This window comes from Jaculus jaculus, chromosome 5 (genome assembly GCF_020740685.1).
Source record: "Jaculus jaculus isolate mJacJac1 chromosome 5, mJacJac1.mat.Y.cur, whole genome shotgun sequence".
NCBI classification, from domain to species: domain Eukaryota; kingdom Metazoa; phylum Chordata; class Mammalia; order Rodentia; family Dipodidae; genus Jaculus; species Jaculus jaculus.
In genome coordinates, this window is record NC_059106.1 from 70,564,250 (window position 1) to 70,587,970 (window position 23,721).

Below are 23,721 nucleotides of genomic sequence, written 5' to 3' on the forward strand. Positions count from 1 at the left end.
GTTTATAAGAAAAAGGCTCAACCCTCTGACATCCACTGACTAAATTTTGTTTCTTGCTCCTTTATTTGTTTAGCCCCTGGCCTGTTGACTTCAACTTCTCAAACCACAGTCATTTCTTAAATATATGCTTCTTAAGTTTCATTCAATTTGATTTATTGATTGGTTTTGCAGTCAGTTACCTTCTTGGTCTAGCCCCAACCATAAACTTCCAGGGCCAGAGTACTTTGGCATGGCATTGGATTTTTGGGGTCCAAACAATGCCACTCTACTCCAAGTCAAGTGTCATCTTTGGAATTCACCAGAGCTTCTTGGGTCATTGATAACCTGGGGCACAGGACCAGGAATTGATACCAACCAAGTCAGTAATAGCATGAGCTCAAATGCATTCCTCTGGGCCTGAGTAAGCGTACTCAACCCCACCTCCAGACCAGACCGGGAACTGGCGAAAAGAATCATCTATATGTTATATAGGTCTCCTTGCTTGGCAGACCTAGTTGTCAAGATTATAATACACACCTGGTTCTGCTTTATAACCTGCCCAGTCCTTCATCCAGTGAGGGCTAGTCTAGAAGGCTATCAGTACTCCTCATTCCTTTGTCAGTGGAGTCTGTACTCACCAGTTGCCCTTATATCTGGCATTCCCAGTACACAGACATAATAAGCTCCTGATACCCAAGGATGCATCAAGCTGCAGCCTCATATCCTATACCTTCCCTCTGTCAAGCTCTCCAGTTTCTGGGTCTGTCCTTAGACATATTGTCCCTAAAATAGCTGGACCAGCTGTCCAGACCCCTGTGTCTCTGTCTTATACAACTTGTGTCTTATATATAGCTTCCATATATACCCTAGCCAGCGTATTGCTACTGCTATCCCCCAGAGCTGCCTAGATGGCCTCCTGGCATTGATGAGTTAAGCTAATGCAGAGATGCCAGAAAATGTGACCACTGACAACACCCCGCCCCTTGGAATGATCTGAAGCAAAGGCTACAGTTGCATCTGCTGGACCTAATGGTTGCTTTGGGCTACTATCCTCTTCCTCCAGGGAGCCAGCCCTTTGTCCCAAGAGATTTTCAAGAAGAGTTTCAGCAAATTCTTCTCTCCCCAGCATGGGCTCTTGGAGTCCTCATAGCTCCACAAGGACATGTGGTTATATCACCTCCTTAGATCAGGAATTTTCTGGGACTATTAAATTGTCAAGTTTAACAAGAATGAGATGTCAGTCTTTACCCATCATACTGGCAAAAATGAACATGATTGACAATGCCTAGAAAGGCTATAGATATTCTCCGACAGCATCTGTGGGAGCGTCCATGTGCACACATCTTTACTCTTTTGGATTGGTTTGAAAATATGTATTAAAATTTGACCTCCATAATTTTCCTTTTAGGAATATACGAGGGAGTTAATTGGAGAAATTTTCAAACATATATCTGTAGGAGAACACTCCTCTCAATGATGTTTCTGATAGGAGAAAAGGACATGAGGTTGCTCAATGGCTTATGTTTCACCCATACACAGGGACACAGTGTGGCCATAGAGCAGCATGTCTCAATCAGAAAAGATGCCTTGGGCTGGAGAGATGGATTAGAGGTTAAGGTGCTTGCCGGAGAATGCTAAGGACCCAGGTTTGACTCCTAAGTACTCACATAGGCCAGATGCACAAAGTGGTGCATGACCCTGGAGTTCATTTGCAGTGGTTAGAGGCCCCAGAGCACCTATTCTCTCTCTTTATTTCACTCTCTCCCTCTCAAATAAATAAATAAAATAAAAGATGTCTACACTGTATTGCTGAGTGAAGCAGAAAGTTATACAGCAACTTGTCTAGGACAGTCCAGTGAGATTTCTTGTGTGTGTGTGTGTGTGTGTGTGTGTGTGTGTGTGTGTGCATGTATGTATCAGAGAGGTCATACTCTACACAGATGGTAGACACCTACCAAAAGGACTACTCTGACATTGTATCATATACAGGTGTTGTAGTTTGAATGGAAAATATTTTCCAAAGGCTCATGTGTTGGCATACTCAATTCCCAGCTGGTTTGGGAAGGTTGAGGAACCTTTAGAAAGTAGAACCTTGTTGGAGGAAGTGTGTCATTGAGGGCAGACCTTAAGGTTTGGTATCTCTGAGCCACTTCCTCTTTCTCTCTTCTACTTCCTCTCTGCTGATGATGACGTGGCACTGACTTCCTGGTCCACCATGCCGTCTCAGCCAGGACGGACCCCAAATAAACTCTTTCCTTCCCCAAGCTGCTTCTGGTCAAGTATTTTGTTCAATCAACATGAAAGTAAGTGATACAAGAAGTCAGTAGAGAAAAGCAGAAAGAAGTGCTTTCAGAGGTCTTTCCAGAGTGACCACAGCTGGGTGCTGCAGTATTGATGCCGTACTCCACAGACTGTGAAATTTCTTGAACTAAATGGTGTTTAGCAATAGTTATGTACCTTGCAACTTTCCTTACTCATTCAAGAGTTCTCTAGGACATTCACCATCTGTCCGTCCCTCCAGACCCTGCCCAGGTCTTCGTGCCAGAAGCCCTTCTCTTACTAGCCCAAGACAAGTCTAGTCTCATGTCTCTAGGCCTGGGACCAATGGGTTTGAAGGCAGGGGACTGGAGGAGCTGAAAGGAGATGATGAAGGTGACACCTGAGTGTCTGGTCAATGGTTGATTTTTATCTGTAGTCACACTCATGAGTTTGGTTTATAATCCTTCTGCTCTAACAATTGAGATTGCTGGCCATAAGCCAGTAGAGGACACAGAGAACATTACTAAGATGACTCTCCTAAATGAGCCATTGGGAAGACTTGGTAGACTTGGCCGGGAACATTGAACTTGGCCTGGAATCCACTGAGTGAGGCAGCAAGACGCTCCACCTTTTCTAAGATCCTTTCCAAGTTCTCCTTCCTTCACCTGCCCTGCTGTGCCCTACAGCCAAATGACAGTTGGTCATACAATCCACCCCATAGTTAAACTTGCACTTTATTGAAATTGCTCTGAATAACTCTGGAGGGGGGGATTTTAACCATCTTCATTCATCTTGAATGGCTTTTACACCTCACTCAACACAACTGTCTCCTTTGATTAAATCTCCATTAGGGTGCTGCTCCATATTCAGCAGCTCTATAAGCCAATTAACCCATAGTTCCATAGGTTAGGACAAAGAACAGTGCTTCTTCGGATAGAAAGAGAGAGAGAGGAAGAGAAAAATGACAGGAGGAAGAGAGGAAAGAACTGTTTTCCCCCACTGTGGCTATGGTTATTCAGGGTTTGTCACCATGCCCTCATTCCCCCACACTTAAGGAAATGGGAAGGACATCAGTTGCAAGATGTAATGTCAGACTTGGAAATTCTGATCTCAGCCTATATATTAATGCCAGACTCCACAGATGACATACAATTTCTTGGAACAAACGGTATTTAGGAATGATCCCGCACATTGTCATTCTTCCTTTCCTGGCTCATTCAAGAGTTCTCAAGGGCATTCACCCATGCATCAGCTCCTCCAGACCCTGCCCAGGTCTAGTCTAGTCTTATGGGCTTAGGCCCTAGACAAAATGGTATGGAGGCACAAGGCAGGCTGTCTATGAATTATCAAGTTACTGCCTGCCCATTAATTACTACTCCACAGCTATGGTTTGAATGCTTACATCCCCCACCCCCGCCAACCCACTGTAATGGTTTGAATGTAAAACGCCCCCCCCCCTATAGCCTCAAGTGTTTTTGATTAAGATTCTGACTTAGTCCCCAGTTGGGAGAGCCTTTGGGAGGTGGAGCCTTGCTGGAGGAAGTGTGTCACTAGAGGTGGGACTTGAGGAATATTAGTCCATCCCTACTGGGTGTTGAGAGCTGACTCACTCAGACTATTTTCTTCTTGTTTCCTGGCCCCTGCTCTGCCATGCTTCTCCACCAAGATGAAACTTCCTTGAGACTGCAAGCCTGAAATGAACCTTTCCTCCCATTACTGACTCTGTTCAGGTGTTATGTTCCAATAAGAGGGTAACTGCTGCGCCCCCAGATTTGTTATGATATGTTAGAAATAACTCTACTACAATAGTGTTGAGACATGAAACCTTGAAGAGGTGATTACTTCATGGTAACTCTGTTCTCATGCATGGATTGATGTCATTATATTGGTAGTGGGTTACCTTGGGAATAGAGTCCTGAAAAAAAAGTGAGTTCCCTTCTTACCCCCCTTTGTATGAATGCTCTCTCACCCTTTTGCTTTCTGCTATGGAGTGACGCAGACAGGAACGCCTTGGCAAGTGTGGACCTCTTCAGCACAGACAGTGAAGTTTCCGAAACAGTAAAAGATACCTTGTTGTACTCAGTAAATTATCTAGTAGTAGATATTCCACAGTAGACTAAGACACTGCCTCATTCTCACCGTATTGGAGCAGATTATTGCACTGGCTTCTGTCTAGAGGCTCAGCCAGTCTTCTCACCCTCTGTAAAACCAGGAACTTCTTCATGTTTCTCATTCTCGGCCCAGTGGTCTGGAGCCATCCTCTGTCCAGGTTATGCTAGCTCCTGTCAGTGGAGGATGGATCTAGTTCCCCTCTCCTGGGAGTGAAAAGGAGTTATGCATGTGTTCAGGTACCTGAAACCGGAAAACCCAGCTGAGACTCTGTCTTATAAATGACAGGAATACCAATTATCTGAGACCCTAAACATCACAAGAACCTGAGTCCAGGGGCTGAAGGAGGTGGTCTTGAACAAGAACTTGTGCCATCATGTGCTGAGGTCCAAAGCACCTGATTAGTGGTGCATGGGGGTCAATGGGAAAAGGTAGGATTGGAGGTCATCGTCAATCTAGGTGACCACAACAACCAGGATGAGAGGAAACTGATTCATAACTGAGTCTTCCAGCTGCTTAGGCTGGGCAGTCAGGTCTGTTCTGTCCACCTCACACCAGGAAAAACGGGAGCAGAAGATGCCTTGCAAGTTCTTCACAGGTCTTTGACTTCTACCAAGTGTTTTGGAGGATGTTTCAACTGTTTTCTTATAAAAATGAGGTTTGGGGCTAGAAAAATGGCTTGATGGTTAAAGCACTTGCCCACAAAGCCTAAGGATCCAGGTTTGATTCCCTAGTACCCACATAAAGCCAGATGAACAAAGTGGCACATGCATCTAGAGTTTGTTTGCAGTGGCTGGTGGCCATGGCACACCCATGGCTCCTTGCAAGTAAATAAATATATATTTTTTTTTAACTGGGGTTTTAAGGGAGTTATACGATCTAACATGCCAATGGCAATATTGGCCTACATCTCCTTGAGTCACTGGGTAGAGAGGCCAGGCATGGGCACTTGGAGCCCTTCAGCTTAATTCTCTGACCTTTGGTAGAAGGTCAACAACTGTCCCCTCAGCTCCCAGGGTGCACCTGTTTTCCCAACATTGACCACTTTAGCCCAGGCCTCCCTTGATTTTCTCCTCTTTGTTCACTGAGAGGAGGGTGCTCAGGCATCTGCGTTACTCTATTCCTTGCTATAACCACATCCCTGCTAGGAAGCAAGTTAAGGAAGGGGGTTTATTCTGACTTATGATTTTGCAGGGACATATCCTGTCATGGGGGGAAGGCATGGCAGCAGGAAGAGGAGGTCAAGCTGGTCACATTGCATTTGTAGTCAGGAAGCAGGAGATGAGTAGGAAGTGGGGCCAGACTATAAAACCTCAAGGCCCACCCGCAGGGACTCACTTCCTCTAGCAAGGCTCCACCTCCTAAAAGTTCCACAACCCTGCCCCAAGCACATGAGCTAGGAGGAACATTTTCTATTCAAATCACAGCAGCAGCCACTCACCTCTGCTCTGCCCCAGATTCCACACCCTGCGTCAGAGCACTCAGACACTGAACTGTCAGCAGACCCAGATTGTGCATAACCTTCTTCTCTTTGGGGCTTGGAATTTTGGCCCCCTCACTGAACTAGCACTTAGGAAATCCAGGTTCACTGAGCAGGGGCTGCTGCTTTCCTCACTCTCGGGTCTCAAGGATTCAAGATACCTTACGGGTGACTTTGTGGCCCAAGTTCATGTCCTCCTGGGAGCCATTCTGTCTATTATAACTGCCCATAAACCAGTGAGCTCAGAGCCATTATGTCCCATATGTAGAGAGTGTGTACTATGCAGTGTGAAGACCATCAAAAGAAGAAAAATGCAGACAAACTGGACCACACAGGATGGGGGATGCTAGGGGACCAGGTTGCACAAGATTAATGACACCGATGTGCTGATATATGTACTTAACTTTCCATTTCACTCTGCTACACACTGACTCCATGCCTTTGGGTAAATCAATCCATCCTTTGGAGTCTTGGCATTCTCAGCTATAAAATGGAAAGAATGATGTCTGCTTCACAGGTTTACAGAGGGTCACATGAGAATCATCAGTGCACACCTGGCACATGGTTAGGGGTTTATAGTGAGGCTGGCAAAAGACACAGTCATTTTTTTAGCCTATGTATATGAGTATGCTGTGCATGTGTTTGAAAGTATGTGTGTATACATAAGTATGAATGTGTGTGTGTGTGTTTGTGTGTGTATGTGTGTGTGTATGCCCCACGAGCCACTGGTCAATGTCATGTATCTTCCTCAATTGCTTCCCACCTTATAATTTTTTATTTTGTTTTGAGACAGGGCCTCCTGCTGAACTTGGAGAGCCCACTGATTGGGCTAGACTAGCTAAGCAGCAAGCCCCAGAAATCTTCCTGTCTCTGCCTCCCCAAGGCTGGGATTACAGGTACACACTGTCACATGCTGCTCTCACCCGCTGTATGTGGAGCCTGGAGTCTGAACCAAGGTCCTCATCCTTGTGCAGGACACACTTTGCCCACTGAGCAATTTACCCAGCCCTTTAAAGTCATTACGATTAGGGCCATATGGAAGAACTGGATAATTAGGGAAAAGTCTAAGGGGAACATAATGGAAATTTCTAGACACTAGCATTATACCCAGGGAAAGGACCTAAATCAGTGATGGACCCTGTGTCTTTGAGCTCTGGAAAGGATTGCTTCAATAATCCCTCTTCTATCATGCAACAAGATTGCTTTTTTAAAAAAAATATTTCATTTATTTATTTGAGAGAGGGCTATACAGAGAGAAAGGGGGGGGGGAGAATAGGCACACTAGGACCTGTAGCCACTACAAACAAACTCCAGACACATGCGCCACTTTGTGCCTCTAGCTTTATGTGGGTGCTGGGGAATAGAACCTGGGTCCTTTGGCTTTGCTGGCAAGTGCCTTAACCACTAAGCCATCTTTCCAGCCCCAAGAATGCTTTTCATTAATCAACACAAGATGAAATAGGTATTAACACTGACCACACACGTAAGCAGACAGTGAAAATGTCATATACCATTAAAAATCAAATATTAGAGTAAAAAGGCAAACATTAATGGAGTGAAATTTTTATTATGTTGTAGTACAGCTCTCATGAAAAGGGAAGGCGTACCTATGGTACGAAAATAATAATACTTCAACTTAATTTTCCTGATTAATCTTTTGAGTCAAAACAATTTAGGAGGAGTGTATTTCAATTTTAAAGATATTCTTCACATCCAGTACAATGCACTAAAAGTTGTATTTACCATACAAAAATGTTACTCATTGGGGTGTTCACTGCTGAGCTTTTTAAAATTAAACACACACACACACACACACACACACACACACACACCTCCAAGTGTTCTCAGAATCTCAGAAGTGGAGAGTAAATTATTCTTTTTTGCCATACCATTAAAGTGCTTATTTTGAGTAGCCATTTAAACTTATGTCTCTAGTGTTATAGGAATTAGACACGTGAGCCATGTTCCAGGCAGCTGGAGTGGGTCCAAAAACCTTTAGAATTTTCTCTCCAAATGAGCACGTATAGCTGACTTTGCATGTTATTGGGGGCCAATTGCGTAACTGGACCTCTCTAAATTTGTGCCCACTTAGAACACAATGTCACTAAAGATAAGTAATAAAAACGTGCTCAAAACAAAAATATTCCATGTTCATTATTATTATTAAAATTCAATAACAGCTCTTAGCAATTATTTAGAATTGGGCCAACAAAATCTCTCGTTAAAAAGAGTATTTTACCATGGACGTGATTGAGAGCTGCTGGTGAGTGGTGATAATAAAAAGCAGACCAGCATTTGTTGGCTTTTTTGTTGTTTTTGCGACCGTGTCGATTCTCGCTGTCCTTGCACGCGGCTCGCGGCTCCTCCTCACCGCAGCTCTGCTCTGAGTGGCCGCCCTGGCACCGAGAAGGAGTCTGCAGAGGCAGACGCCCGTACTGTCAGAGGTCCCCGAGATGGAGTGGCCGGCCTCGGGAGGCAGTACATCTTCTGTCACAAGCAAAGATGACCTTTAAGGTCTTTCCAACCTGGGGACTCAGTGACTCCATGAATCAGAAATGACAGAACTTCCTAAGGTCATTGGGAGAGAGCTGGGGGCTTCACTAATCTCTAAGGCTTTTGTAGCAGCTGTCCTGGTACAGCCCCAATCCAAAACTCCGGAACACCAGCTCCACCCTGGCCTCCACCCCAACACTCTGCTTTGCCCATGATTAGAGGCCACATAATTCCTGACTGCTCGTCAGAGAAGTGGGGCAAGCTGGAGGGTCCTGTTCTTGAGAAGACAGGTCAGTGGGCCTTCCTGGATGGTGCCTGTCCCTTGACTTGGCTTTGTCCCCGCAGGCACTGGGAGGATGGTCGCGCCCCCTTCTGTCTGAACCTTAGGGGGATGAAGCACTTTTGGAGATAGACTAGCACCCCTGAATTCCCATAGTTGTTAGACTCCCTGGTGGGAGGCCCCCATTATCTCTCGAGTACAAGGTACATTATTAATGGATTATGCTTTCCGCAGGGAAAGGTCATTTTTTAAATGTGTTTAATGATTTCAACCTGGATTTTCTTTTAGAGACAGTATTTTCAAGGCCCTCGCCATGAGCATCAGCATAGAGAATGGATCCCAACCAAGGGAAGCGCCCAAATGTGTGGACCTTCCTCCTGCAGTGATATGCCCGTCCCCGAAAGGGCTTGCCAACACCTGGCATGGGGCGCAGGTAGGCAGCGCCAGGCACCGGGAGTTCCCAGGAATGAAGCAGCGAGAGCATGCAGGGCTCCCAAGGCTGGGCCAAGGAACCAGATTCCAGTTCTCGCTGGTCCATGCACCAAGGGGTGGGGAAATGGCTCCAGGAGCTTTGCAAGCTGGCTGCGTTGGCTCGATTCATTTAATCAAGTGGACATGGATTCTGGATAGATTCAGTGAAAGACTCTGGTCTATTTTTTTTTTTAAGTCAGAAAAGATCTTGGTCACTGAGCTTACAGAGCAGAAGGGCTCTGGGTGCTAGAAAGGGCTCTCACGGAGGCCTATCCTTTCCTTAACCCCAGGCCCACCTCATCCATGTTTCTCTGGTAGACTCTAAGAGGAGTCTAGGCTGTGCTAATTGGCCAAACAGCCCTGCCAGGGAGGGAAAAGTGGCCACCAGTCCTCCTATGGTATCAAAGAAGGCCTTCGGAGGCTCCACCAGGGGTATTCCACTGTGAATGATTATTAGGCCAGGCAAAGGGAGAATTTTTCTGCAAAGCCCTGTGTACCAGTTATATGTATGTTACAGTGACCATGGTGCGTGTCAGAAACAAGTTAAAGGAGGAAAGGTTTATCTCCATTCAGGGTTACGGAGAAATTTCAGCCCGTCATTGCAGGGAAGGCATGCTGGGGAGAGTGGCCCCATCAGTGGTAGAGGGAGGACGAGATGGCTGTTCTCACTGTGGAGGATCGGAAGCACAGAGAACCACGCAGGAACCAGGGACTGAGATTCCCTTCAAAGGCCCACCTCCACTCACCCACTTGGCCCCACATCCTAAAGGCTCCAAGGCCTTCAAAATAGCACCACTAGTGGGAACTGAATGTTCAGAACATGAACCTGTGGGAGATATTTCAGACTGAAACCAGAACATCTTAGAAGAATTAAAGAGAAAGGCATATGTGTAGGACTTTGCATGGATTTATTCAAGAGGAGCAAAGCGTAGCAGAATGCTTCAAAATTAGACTCTGAACCCAAACTCCCTGGGTTTGAATCATGCCTTCCCCACCTAGTAGCTGCCAAACTTTGGGTTAGTCGCTCGTTCTCTTTTGCTTTGGTTCCAAACTGTGAGAGGGGAATGAATAATAATAACAATAATGGATTGTAGTCCACAGTATGATTGTTGGACATGAATGAAATGACCCATAGGAAGGCTATGGATCAATGATGGTAGATTACATATATATATGTATATTTTCCAACAAATATTAGTTACTTTGGGGAACACTGAGTGGGAAAGGAGGAGGGAGTGAGGAGGACTCCACTCCTATGGCCAGGGGCCTTCAATGCACCCAATGTCTATTGGAGTGTGGTAAGAGGATCGGTGAGCCTTCATTGGTTAAAATTCCCATTTTGAAAACGACAAAAAAAATTCAGCTTTACTAGCATTTGATGAATAAAGTGACACCATTTATGTTCCACTAACCACCCAACGGGCAGTCTTGTGTCTCCTAGGGTACGTGAGGAGTCTCAAAGAGGTGTGGGAGTCCTCTCTCCCATCCTCCATGGAAAGCTGCAGTCTCCATCTTCCCTTTCAGTCTGAGCGATATCACAGTCTCCACGGGTGGGCAGAGGACTGTATTGTTGGTGGTACTTCTGTGGGTACTTTGTGCTGGAGAAGGGCAATGACCTTGTGATACCCCAAGGATCTCTGGCGCGCTTGCTGGATTTAGCAATGACAGGTCTAATTTTCTCTTACAAAAGACAAGTTTCCCAAATTTGCTGACCTTTCTAGTGATGGCAGGTAGCTGTTGCTATTAGATTTTTGTTTGTTTGTTTGTTTTAAAGTAAACATCTGTAATCTGCCCTTTTAAGGTAAAGGTGGGTCTTTTTTTAAACAGTGAGAAAGGAGCTACTTTGCATGAAAGAAAGAGCTTTTAAAATGGACATTAGAAGTGTTTCTACTATTATGTGATCTTATTGCCTAAATTCTGTCAGTGTGTCACTTGTGGAAACTGTCATTTATGTGATCCCTAAGGGTTTGAAAACAGAATTTTCAAAGTGTTGAACAAATTTCCTAAATGGAGAATTCTAGAGGATTCTTAGTACAGTTGTTCAAAATATAAACACAGCACAACTTCTGATTCATTTGCAGAAACACACAACTTGATGTGTGGATTATGGAAATCTTCCTGGAAAATGTCTACAATGTCCTCTGTATAATTGGTAGGTAGGAGTGAAAAATGAGTTTAATGTATAGAAAGCGCAGCCAAGAACATACATTTGTTTTCAATCTCTGGGTCTGTGGGACACTTCACAGCCTGTCAGTTCTCAAAAACCATGGACAAAACAAATAGACTTTCAACTTGACCTTCAAATGATTATGCCAGAAAGTGCTAACCTAAGATTTTTTGAAAGTAATGAAGCATTTACTCTGAATGACTACAGCGTATCCATTCCTTTGGTTAATGGCTGAAAAATTATGTCTATAAAACAAAACATAGTTTCTAATTTTCAACTTTGTCTTTTCTCCTTTAAAGTTTCTACTTGTGCACAATTTCACAATCAGCCAGCACATTAGACATGAGCTTATGAATTGTCCACATAATTTCCAAGTAATAAAATAAACGTGCTTATTATAAGTTTGCAGTCTCAAAAAGTTCTTACTGACAGATGCCAATCATGAAATTGGGAAACTTTTGTAAGCAAATGGGGACCCCCCCCCCAAAGGAAATTAACATAAAGGACTGACCAGACATATTTGCGTCATAAAGTGGTTTCACAGGAGTGTGGAAAATGGTAAAACCAATGACAAAGCTGGATTGAAACCTCTCGTACCATGTGGTGAGGTCCAAAGAATTGGGAGGGGAGACGGGTCAGATTAGGAGCAGCCCTCCTCCATTGGTGGTGCCTGTTTAATTGTCAGATCTCAGTTCCTGTGAACTGCTCCAGGAAGCCTTCCCTCACTTCTCTGGGCTGGCTCTGGTGCCTCTCTTCTGTGTTCTCACAGACATGTGGATTTTTTTTTTAAACAGTGTAACTCTCACTACATTGTTTTATAATTGTTTTTCTTTTAAAAATCATTTAATTTAAATTTTTGTGACAGGGCATTACTATATGCCCCTGGATGTCCTGAAACCTGAGCACTTCCAGCCTTAGCCTTCCAAGTGCTTGGATTGCAGGCATGCACCACCATGCTAGTCTTGAGATTATGGCTTACTACCTTGTCCACCAGAAGGCAGAGAGCTAGTGCCTGACTTGTATTTCTGACTCAAAGTAGCCACCCTACCAGTATTTAAAAATATTGAATATATATACATATACCCATATATTTTTTGATTGATACATAGTAATTGGACATATTTTGGGGACACAGTGTGTTATTTCAATAATGCATTCAACGAGTAATGATGAAATCAGAGTAATTGGCATATCTATCACTGTGGACACATATCATTTCATTATGTTAGGAACATTCAGAATCCTCTCTTTTAGCTATTTTGAAATATCCAGTTAATTATTTCCAGCCATAATTATCCCACTGTGCTGTCTATCAATACATCTGAATGGACAGTGTGGGATTTGGCAGGACTGATTGGATTTTGAAGAAGTAAAAAGAGGTTGGCAGTTCCTTAGATCAAATTCTTCAGAATAGATATGACAGTGGCCCCCTGGGCAGTTTTTCTTTGCCTTCAAGATGGTGTCAACATTTCCGCTGAACTTAAGTACTTGATATCAACGTCCTGGCGTCCAGCTTTGGAAAAGTCAGAAGAGCAGAGACAATTTAGGTCCATGTTCCCCTGTGGCTGCAGCTGCTGCCCTGGTCAATTACACGTGCTCCAGTGCAACCCCGCACCCTTCATTCAGATGCGCCTCTTGCCTGGCACCATCAGCCATCTTAGTTAGTGAAGTCTGCTTCACAGGGGGCAGCATTTAAAGGGTGGCAATGATTCAACAAGGCAGGAAGGAAAAAAAAAAAGAAACTCACTAAAGGGGCATTTCAGTCAACTATCAGTAGAGAAAATTTTGGTTCCTAAATATATTTTTGGTGTGTGTGTGTGTGTGTGTGTGTGTGTGAGAGAGAGAGAGAGAGAGAGAGAGAGAGAGAGAGAGAGAGGGAGGGAGGGAGGGAGGGAGGGAGGGAGGGAGGGAGAGAGAGAGAGAGAGAGAGAGAGAGAGAGAGAGAGAGAGAGAGAGAGAGACATGCATGTGGAGATGAGCTTTGGGTGTCGGTCCTCACCTTCCACCTTGTTTGAGGCACATCTCCTGTTGATTACTGTGTTTGCCAGGCAAGCTGGTCTGTGAGCTTCTGGGGCATTCTCTCGTCCGTCTCTGCCTCTGTGCAGGTGTTCTGGGGTTACAGACCCATGGACTACAGCATCTGCTTGACACGGATGCTGGGGATCTGAATGGGGAAACTCGTGCTTACACTGTAAGCCCTTTATTCGCTGAGCCATATCCCCAGCCCCTGGCTCCAAAACATTTTAGTGTAGAGATGATCACTTGTGGACCTGGACAAAGCTGCTTTCCTTTGCATCTGTAGCCAGCCCTGCCTCTCATGGAACCCCCAGAGTGTAAATTGCTTTCTCCTTTCTAAAGGGCACGACCTGTACCTAAACCCCTCCCCTCTGCCAAAGTCAGCTGGTTCATCATGGAGACCTCCTGCACCTCCTAACTCCAGATTTTCCTGCTTCCATCCTTCAGGAACCTTTAGTTTCTCTTATCTTAACAAGATAACCGAGGTTGGGAACAGAAGATATTTCCCTTCTTCATTGTCTTTTCCAGGGAAGGTAAAGTTCAAGTTTGTGTTTTCTAGAACGTAGAACTTGAGATACAGCTTGTGTGTATTAGTAATACATTGAGGAATGTCATCCCAGAGAGGAGAAGTTAGGGACAGTGGAGGGGAAGTAGGGAAGGAGAGAATTAATAAATGGGTATGTCACTGAACTGACCACTGTTGGGGTTGACTGGTTGGCCAATCTCCAAACATCAACCAACCACATGAAATACTTCGTAGACCATCTGCTTAGGGGTATTAAGTGGACACTCTCTGAACATCATCTTGTTACCCAGTGGTCCAAACTTGGCCGCACAGGCCTTTCACCTGTGTCAGTTACTTGTCTTGTTGCTGTGATGAAACAGTTGAAAAAGCAACTTAAGGAAGGGAGGGTTTATTTGGGCTCACAGTTTGCGGGGATCCATCAGGTGAACAAGGTGTGGCAGGAGGAGCTTGAAGCAGCTGCTCATGTCACACCCACATTTAGGTAAGCAGAGAGTGATAAATGGTGGTGCTTAGCTACATCTCACCCTCTTATTCAGTCCTGTACCCTGGCCCATGGGATGGTGTTGCCCACAGTTAGGGTGGATCATCCCACATCAATGAATTCAGAGTCTCGAAAGTTTCTCACAGACACACCTACAGACTTGTCTCCTAGGTGGTTCTAGATCCAATCAAGTTGAAAACAGAAGTTAACCACCCCGCCCCCCATCTAAGTTGCACATGTGTAAGTACTGAGCACATTCCCTTAGATGCCTACAGCATAGCATCGATAGAAACCCTGTGTGAGAGGAGAAAAGAACACGGCAGACGTCTGACTCTCACATTGCCTGGCAAAGCTGACTAGGGTTGGATGGAGTATCAAGATACATTGAACCCCCTCTGTGAACTAAGAATCTGGAAGCACGTGTGGTTGCAGTACAAGTGAAGGTGTGCTGCTATCCTCCCAAAGCTAAGGTAAGCGCATCCTCACTGATTAATGTCCAGAATAATTCATTTGACAAACTTAAGAGTCATATAAATGCCAAGTGATATGTTGGTCAAATGGAAGTGATAAGAACCTCCACACGGCTAAGTATATGATAGTTCAGGTTCATCAGTCATGATCCACTTAATGGAACAAGGAGAATTGCAGAGAATGTCTTTGAGTCTTGTGGTCACACTGATCTCTGTATTTCCTCATAGGTTGTAGAATGGCATCTGGGGATTGGGAGTCTAGAATCATAGATCGGGGACATCCAGTTGGTCCTTGTCACCATGACAGACTATTCACTTGCTAAGTGGTTCTATTCTAGTTATTTATAGTTGTGACTGGGAAGATAATTATAGGGTAGATCCAGGGCCCATGACTCAATAGATACACTCTGAGAGAGACGGAAAGGCGACCACCATTGACCACCTGATTTCTGGTAATCACCACCAGAATGGAGGATCAGAGCATCGCTGCAGCCTCCATACCCAAATAGTTATCTTAAGGTCTGTGCGTTTCTGTATTCCACAGTGCAAAGCTACCCTGATATTCAGCCAGAAGTCCTCTGGGGAAGGATTACAGGTATATTTCCCATATTTATACATAAAAATATTAAGTATCCTTCCTCAAAGGGACCTTTCCTTCAACAAACAGGCCTACGTCCATGATCTAACTTAGAATTAGAAACTGTTACAAGACTTTATATTCCTACAGCAATAGCCAATTTGTACTCCCAAACTATTGGTTTTTAACAATGTGTGCATGGGCAAGTAAAGCCACACACCAAAGAGCCACACATCAAATACCTCTCCATTTATCTTGCCCCTAAAAAAGCCACGTGGACACATGAGGCACCAGAATCACTCCCTGTAGCTCAGGGCACACCACTGCTGGTCCTTCTAGCCTGACTGCTCCATGTTGGAGTGACCATGCTCATCTTGCCATGTGGAGATGCGGTCTCCAGAATTCTGGGGTCCCAGCTCGTGCATTGATCTAAGGGGTCTGAGTTCCATGGCATTGTCTTTCACTGTCCACCCACCCTAAAGAGGAAAGCCACCAGTGTCGCCAAGAAGCCAGTGCTCCCCTGGCCCTTGCAGCCCTCGTTGCTTTAGCGGAGGGAGTGCTGTGTGGCCCATAGTGAAGTGATAATTATGAGGAATTGAAAGTAAAGTGTCCCCCATAGGCTCATGTGTTTTGAATACGTGGTCTCTGGGGAAATTGTGAAGCCTTTGGGGGGGGTGGAGCTTTGTTGGAATTGGTGGGTCACTGGGCATTGAGATTTAATCATCCAGCCTTTGGTCCCTTGCCAGAGCAAGCTCACTCTGGCTGCTTCTTCTCAGGTGATATGGCAAGATGCGATTCCACAGCCGTCTTCTCTGCCATGTTTTCAACACCATGGTGAAGCTTCTTATTGAAACTAAGCTGAAATAAACCCTCTCCTTCCATCATCTGCTTCTGGTTGGTTATTTGGTCTCAGAAATAGGAAGGTAACTGCTATAGACACATTTTGACTTGGCACATTATTTGAGTGCTCTTATTTAACTCTGTCTATCACAACGTTCTTAGGTTTAGTTACTCAGCTGTCCTCATCCCATATCTAAGGGTCCCTTTTCCATCAAGGCCTTGAATTTGACATAGGAAGCCTGTGAAGTCAGTGTGTTTGGCTTCCTTTGCAGCACTGTCAGGCTTTCAATTAGAACCTGACTTGATTTTGGAGATAGTCTGTCCCATGGGTATAAGAAATAAAAAAGCTTCCATAAAAGCCTTCTGGTTTTCACAGCACAGCTTCTTATATGTTTTATTTTCAGTGCAACTGATGAAAGGCCAAATCCTTTTCTAATCTATAGAATTCTTATTGTCACTTTATACTCAAGTGGCAGAGCTACCATAACTCAAACCCACACTCCACTTTCCAACTGGCTTACCCTTTTCATCAGAGACTAGTTACTGGGGGGACTTCTGGATGTCAGGGTTGTTGCCTGCTCCCGTAGTACTCTGATCCTTATTGCCATGTAACTGGGGGCTAGTCTAGAACATCCTGAGGAACAGTGATCCAAACCACTATGGGAAACAATCGCCTTAGACTAGGACCACCAAAATCAGAGCTGAGACAAAGGATTATTTATGTCTAAATTCTTTGCTAGAAATATGGCTCCTGGGAACAGAGGTGAAGGACATAGGAGTGAAGCAAGCAAGGAGAGGGAAAGATGCACTGAGTTGGTGATGGCCATGAGCGATGGGTTATTTAGTCTCATGAGACCACCAGAAATGCATCTCAGACAGCACTCCCAGGGGAGGAAGGGGAATCCTTGCCTACTAACTGCTATTGCCTATGCATCACAGGTTTCCCAAGGGTGCCAACTCCTTTGTGCCTCCAGCTTGCGTGGGTGTATGGTGCTGAGCAAATTCCCACACTAATAGATCCCAGAGCAGTTCAAGGGAGGCAGCTGAGAGAGTCACAGTGTGACCTGAGCATGATGTCATCAACTTGCACATGCGTGAAGCCAGACAAAGCCCATGCTTACTTGGTCATAAACAACAACATGGCCTGAAATGAAAGGCAGGTGGGGCCAGAAGGACGAGAAGCAGAGCACAAGAGCTGTCTATGCAGTCCACCAGGTGGGTTGTGCACTCACTGCATCCTGTCTAGGACTGGCGACACGGCAGTGAGGAGCCACTGTCACCAGGATGTGTGAATCACCTAGAATGGAAATATGCAAGAAACCTCCCTTCCTCTCTCTCTCTCCCTCCCTCCCTTCCTCTGTCTGCATATACCCTATGTAGTGGAGAGGTACAGGTAGAGGATGAGGGCTTCAGAGATGCACGTGCTCATGTCCGAAAACCCATCAGAAAGATACTGACAGAAGGATGCTCATTCTGAGAGCCTGTCTCCTAGTAATGAGATCACCCCGCTGAAGCTCTTGGGCCAGCGCAGGGATAACCAGGTCTGCTTCCCGTTGTTCTGCAGCAACGGCTTTAAGAGGCAGAGGAATACTTTATCACTTTTCCTCCAACGCAAATCAATAATGATAGATGGAGTAGAGCCCAGCTGAGGAGTCTGGATGGAAAGTGGTCACATGTTGATGTGGAATCTTTGAAGGATTTCTTTGAAGTCCGTTCCGTGGAAAGACCTTTGGTGTGTCTCCGACCTCATTTTCTGCCTCTAACTGTTCAGATTCCCAAGAAAGGCAGCAGATCCCTGCTGTGCTCTGGCTAGGATGCTGGGTTCTCTGGTGGAGGCAGCGGGAGTGTCATTGATTAGCGCTGGCGGGAGGTGTAATACCTGGAGCAACCATCAGGGGGCGGGCTTTGGGCTAGATGGTGCTCTTGTTTATGATGCGGTGGGAGGTACAGCCGATTTCTATTCTGTGGAATGGGGCTTCATCCCCCTCTCCCCACTGGAAGATGTGATGTAAAGTCCCAAAACTTGCACCTAGCAGTCAGAGAGCTAACTGTGCTTAAGGCATATGCAGAACATATTTTATACCTTATTCAAAATTCCCCAACACTACTAATGGGTGTTCTATTACCAGCTCAAAGTATAGAGATGAGAAGCCCAAGACTGGCTAAAAAATAAATAAATAGGTCAGAAAGCTGGCAAGTAACACAAGTAATATTCCACCTCACATCTGTCTAACCTCAGAGGCTCCAACCCAGGGATACTAGGCTGCTGTGTCAGGATTTTTGAAGGTTGCGATGTTTTCCAGTCTTTAAAAATGACTTCTAGGGGGGGTCGTGGGAGAGATGGCTCAGTGGTTAAGGCACACACCTGCAAAATCTAATGACTCGTTGATTCCCTGGTACCTATGTAATGCCAAATGCATAAAGTGGCACATGCACCTGGAGTTTGTTTACAGGCCCTGGCATGCCAATACACACACACTCTCTCTGTGTCTGTCTATATATCTCTCTGCTTTCAAATAAATAAATTAAATTAAAAATTACTTCTTCCTTATTTATTGATTTTAGGTGTTGAAGACTCACTCTGTCCCCATGGGTTCCAACATGGGCCCTTAAGGTGGAGTCCTGACTTTATGGGAATGAAAGGCCACAGAATTTCTTGAGTTACTGTGTGTGTGTGTGTGTGTGTGTGTGTGTGTGTTAAACAGCTTTAATCTCCCTCATTGCACCTTCTTGGCACAGTAAGAACTATTGCACATGGGGCTGGAGAGACGGCTTAGAGGTTAAGCGCTTGCCTGTCAGGCCTAAGGACCTCGGTTCGAGGCTTGATTCCCCAGGACCCACGTTAGCCAGATGCACAAGAGGCACACGCGTCTGGAGGTCCTTGGCAGTGGCTAGAGGCCCTGGCGCACCCATTCTCTATCTATCTATCTGCCTCTTTCTCTCTCTGTTGGTCGCTGTCAAATAAATAAATAAATAAATGAATAAACAAAAAATTTAAAACAAAAGAAATGTTGCACATGATCGACAGGTTTTGCTCTGGGGACAGGGACAATGGTAGGGGAATTACCTTAGAAAGTCCAACCCAAGTTGAGAGGGCAGAGAGGATGCGGAGAATCCTCATGCCTGTGGCAAAGCGTAGGAGCCCTCCCCACCCAGAACTAACCTGAGTCCAGCCCCTCTGGGGGAAGTAGGGGTACAAGAACTCTGCCTACGTCACAGGCACCTCCCTGTGGCCCAGGGCTCACTGCCCTCCAGCTTGCAGCCCTCACATGGGCCATTTTTTGCATAAAGTACAAGTGAAAAGCTCTGAAGGTGGCACGCTCCAGGTTATGGACAGGGGCTTAGAGAGGGAGACTGCACCCCTGCTTCCTCTCAGCTGCAACCCCCCTCCAGCACAGGGAGGGAGCTGGCCCTGGGAAAGGAGCATATATACAAGAGGAACAGGCCTCACTCTGCCCCCAACTGGAAAGGACAAAATGGCTGGGTCTCTGGGCCTTGGGGGCCACTAAGCTGTAGGTCATAGAGCCTCCTGTGGTACTAGGGAAAGGGCTCATGGGGGCTGGGGTGGCAGTGGCAGGAGCTGGTGGGCCCTTGGGCAGAATGGTGGCAGCGGGTGGGGAAGCACTGGTGGCTACCGTGTAGAGCAGGCTCAGAGGAGCCTGGCAAGGCTGGGCTGGAGAGGTGGGCACAGGCTGTCAGGATAAAGTGCTGTTATGACAGGACCTCCAGGGTCTGGGCAGGCAGGACGCAGCTGGGGGCTGGGCACAGGCCCCACAACCACCTGGCCAGGGGCCATCAGTGGGGCTTGGCCTGAGAGCAGAGGCTGCAAAAAGGAAAGCCCAGAGCTACAGAGCTGGTAGGCCCATGGAGCTGACCATTCCAGGACACAGGGCTGGTGCCCAGAGGCAGAGTGTGCCCACCTGCTGACTGCACGTGGGTGATTCTTGTAGAGGAGGGCAGCAAGACCTTCTGAAGCCGCAAGGTGGTCCCAGGGAGTGTGTGGGCTCAGGGGTGGCACCCAGCTGCTTCGTGTGCTCACAGGCACAGGAGTCGGCTAGATGATCTTGCCCGGCTGTTGGGCGCTGTTCTGCACCAGTACTAAGAACGGTGGGCTCACCAGAGGCCCTGGCTGGCCTGCCCCTTCGCCTGGCACTGACATGCTCTGGGCAGCCAGGGGCGCTAGCACCTTCCCAGACAGTAGCTGAGCGGAGCCACCAGGGGGCAGGGTCTGGATGGGAGAAGCTGGCTGGGCTTTAGGGGTTGGGGCAGAGAGCACTGTCCGCAGGATGGAGAGTCCAGGAGTGGTTGCAGTGCCAGCTAGGGCCTTGCCATGGGTTGAGGTGCCCAGCGGGAGGGTGAAACGCATGCTGGTGGTGCCTGGGTCCCAGGGGCTGGTGCTGGTGCCATGTGAAGCTGCCGAGGCAGCGTGGGAAGGATGTACTGCACCTGGGTGACTCCCCCAGCCTTGCCCAGGGCCCCCGGCTGCAGGATGCCCAGGGGTACTGGCTCATTGCGGCTACTCCCAGCACCTGCTCCGGAGCCCACAGTGGTGGCACTTCCAGGGGCCCCTTGGGCAATGAACTGAACAGCAGAAGGTGAGGGGGGGAAGGAGCACAGCCTGGAGTGCCCGCCAGCAGGTTGGTGACACTGGCCGGCGCTTTCCCCACAGTGCCCAGTCGAGGCCTCGCTACCAAGTGTGGGGCTGGCGAGGTGGCTGCTGCTGTACTCTTGTCTGAATACACTAAACTGACACCCAGTGGGGAAGGCCCCGGGCACCTGACCCCAGTGCCCACTTCAGTCCTGGCACCTGCTGTGTCATTTGAAGATGCCCCAGCTCGGCCACAGGCAGGGAAGGGCTTAGAGGCAATGGGCACGGGAGTGCCCTGACAAGTTGCCCTACGCTGGTGACTATCCTGGCAGCAGGGTGGGCGGGGGAGGGCCGGGGCCTCAAAACGCCAATGAGGGAGCTGAGGCTGAGGGCACCCGGGCTCCACTGCCCTCTGCCCTCGTAGCTCCCCATTGCTTGGCGGAAGGATTGGAGTCTGTAGGGTGTTTCTGCCCCCACTGGGAGGTGCTGCAATAACTGAGGGCCAGGTGGCTCCAAACCACCCACATTTTCAGGTCTCTTGGGGTGCGGTGGAAGATGGCAGGATCCGTTGGGAGGAACCAGGTGGCTTTGGAAGGTGGGGCTGGGGCCCCAGTTCCAGAGGATGGGGGCCGTAGCCGGCCAGCTGTGCTGCCCTGACCGAACTCCTGGGCTTTGAAGGTTCCAGAGCACGGTGAGAAAGAGGTGGCGATGGACACTGAGGTGGCAGCCGGGGCGGAGGATGGGGATGAAGTGGGAGCACAGCCTTTGCTGACGACTGCAGCTGGGTCTGGAGGCCCTGGCGGTGAGATCTTCAGACTAAGGCCCCTGTTGCCCTCTGGGTCCCCCACACACCCCGAGCTGCCCCCTCTCTTGTTGTCAGTCCCTTGCTCCTTGCACTTGAGATCAATGTCGGGGTGCCAAAGCCATCGTCAGTAATGCCGTCATCTCCTTCCTCCTCGCAGATGACCATGTGGCCATGTCCTCACTAGGGGCGAGAGGCTCCGAGTGGGCAACAACAGGGCGGGCCACTGGCTGCCAAGGTACTCGCCTCACCAGGGGCAGCCAAAGGTCCTGGAGGGCCGTACTGAGGGGAAGGCTTTGGGCCAGAGTACGACACTATCTGAGTCAGTTCCGGTAATGCCTGGCTGTCGACTTCCCCGCCGTCCAGACAGTGCACCCCACTGTGGGAAAGGGCCTCCCCCAAACTGTATGTAGCCATTTGGCTCCACAGGGGCCACTTCCTGGAGTCTTGGTGTCCCAGCTCAAGAGTGTCTGCACTGTCCAGGGGGCAAGGGCAAGGGGATCTCAGGAGGCATGATGGAGAGGAAGGCATCGTCATGATGGCTCTCTGCCAGCCGTCCAGCCGGGATGCTCCTGGAGGGCGTGGCGGGGGGGCGGTCCTCAGTGGTGGGAGGGGCACCTTTACCAGGTTCCACCACCCCCAAAGTGTGTGGGGGCTGCACGTGAGCGACAGCAGCTGGCTCAGCAGGCTCTGTGCTCTGGTTGGAGGGCACAAGGTGGCTGGTAGGCTGCTGGGCCTCACTGGGCTTGCAAGGAGGGGTCTGGCTGGCTGGGTGGCTGCTAAGGAGTGCCCAGGGGATGCAGCCACAGAACGAGGTTCCACGTTTGTCCACACGAACATGACGAGGCCGCCGGCATGGGGGCCTTGGGGAGCGGGAGACCACCTCATGCCCCCCTCACCGTAGCCCCCTCTGGCTGCCCCACGTGGGTGTGTGGGGGTCTCTGTTGGGTGCGCAGGCCCTGCGCACAGAGCCGCTGCCTCCAGCCCAAGTTCCTGGCTTTTTTTTTTTTTTTTGAGTCTGGGTCTCATGTAGCCCAGGCTACCCTTTAAATACGAATATATTCCAGGATGACCTGGGACTTCTGCTCCTCCCATTTCATCTCCTGATGGTTAGGATTACAAGCGTGAGCCACCACGCCCAGCGTAGGCAGTGCTGCGGATCTAAGCCATGGTTTTGTGTATGCTAGGCAAGCACGCTGCCCACAGAGCCACATCCCGAGCCCCTGTACGGCCCATGTAAAATCTAACAACTGGTGAGAGAGTTTTCACGGGGCACATACACAGCCCTTGGCACATGGCTATCATGCTCTGGCAGTTTGGTGGTCATTGCTGGCTGTTTCCAGCCTTCTAGTTTTCCCTTCCTCTTATTCCCCACCCGTATTTGCTTATTCTATTTATTGATAATTTTATACAGGTGTATAATGTGTTTTGATTATAATCCCCTCCCATTCTCTTCTAGTATCTACCTCCTTCCTCTCTCCCTCTCCCAATGAACTCCTTTCCAGCTAGTCCTTCTTTGACTTTGGTGCCCTTTTTATTGTGTGTGTGTGTGTGTGTGTGTGTGTGTGTATGTGTGTGTGTGTCATTGAGTTTAATTAGGGTTGCTCACATGAGCAAAGGTGGGGGGTTACAGACCAGAGCAATTTCTCAGTGGCCACATCACTGAATAACATGTCTCCCCTCTTCTAGCAACTCTTAATTGACAAGGACGCGTCAGGAGGGACAGGAGCCTCATGACCCCCCGCACCGCTCATGCCCGAATGCTGATGGGCCCAAAACTGTTCAGGTAACAAAAAACCACTGGGAGGTCATAAATTAAAAGGCCACATCCTGTTCCGAAGACAGCGTTCCACAGCATTCCTCTCCATCCTTTGGCTCTTACATTCATTCTGCCTGGCCTCCCATAATGCTCTTGAGTCTTGCAGGGGGTGATGTAGTGGTCTCATTTTGCACTGAGTACTCAACAATCACCTATTCTCCCCAGTGATCACTGTCAACCACTAAAAGGAGCTTCTCTGACCAACACACACACACACACACACACACACACACAGCAATTTGATGGGTACAAAATATCCTTTTAGCCGAACAGCAATAGTAGCTTCTCCCTTTGGGCCTATGACCTTCCCAGCCATGGGCCTTTGGCTAGGTTTTCAGTACCACCATGGAATGGGACTCACATC

The 23,721-nt window shown here is 47.7% G+C and overlaps 1 pseudogene; it reads right to left on the reverse strand.

Annotated features, from left to right (window-relative positions):
* LOC101614131 overlaps positions 1-23,292 on the reverse strand; it is a 73,568-nt pseudogene extending 50,276 nt beyond the window's left edge.
* Between the last annotated feature and the right edge of the window lie 429 nt (positions 23,293-23,721).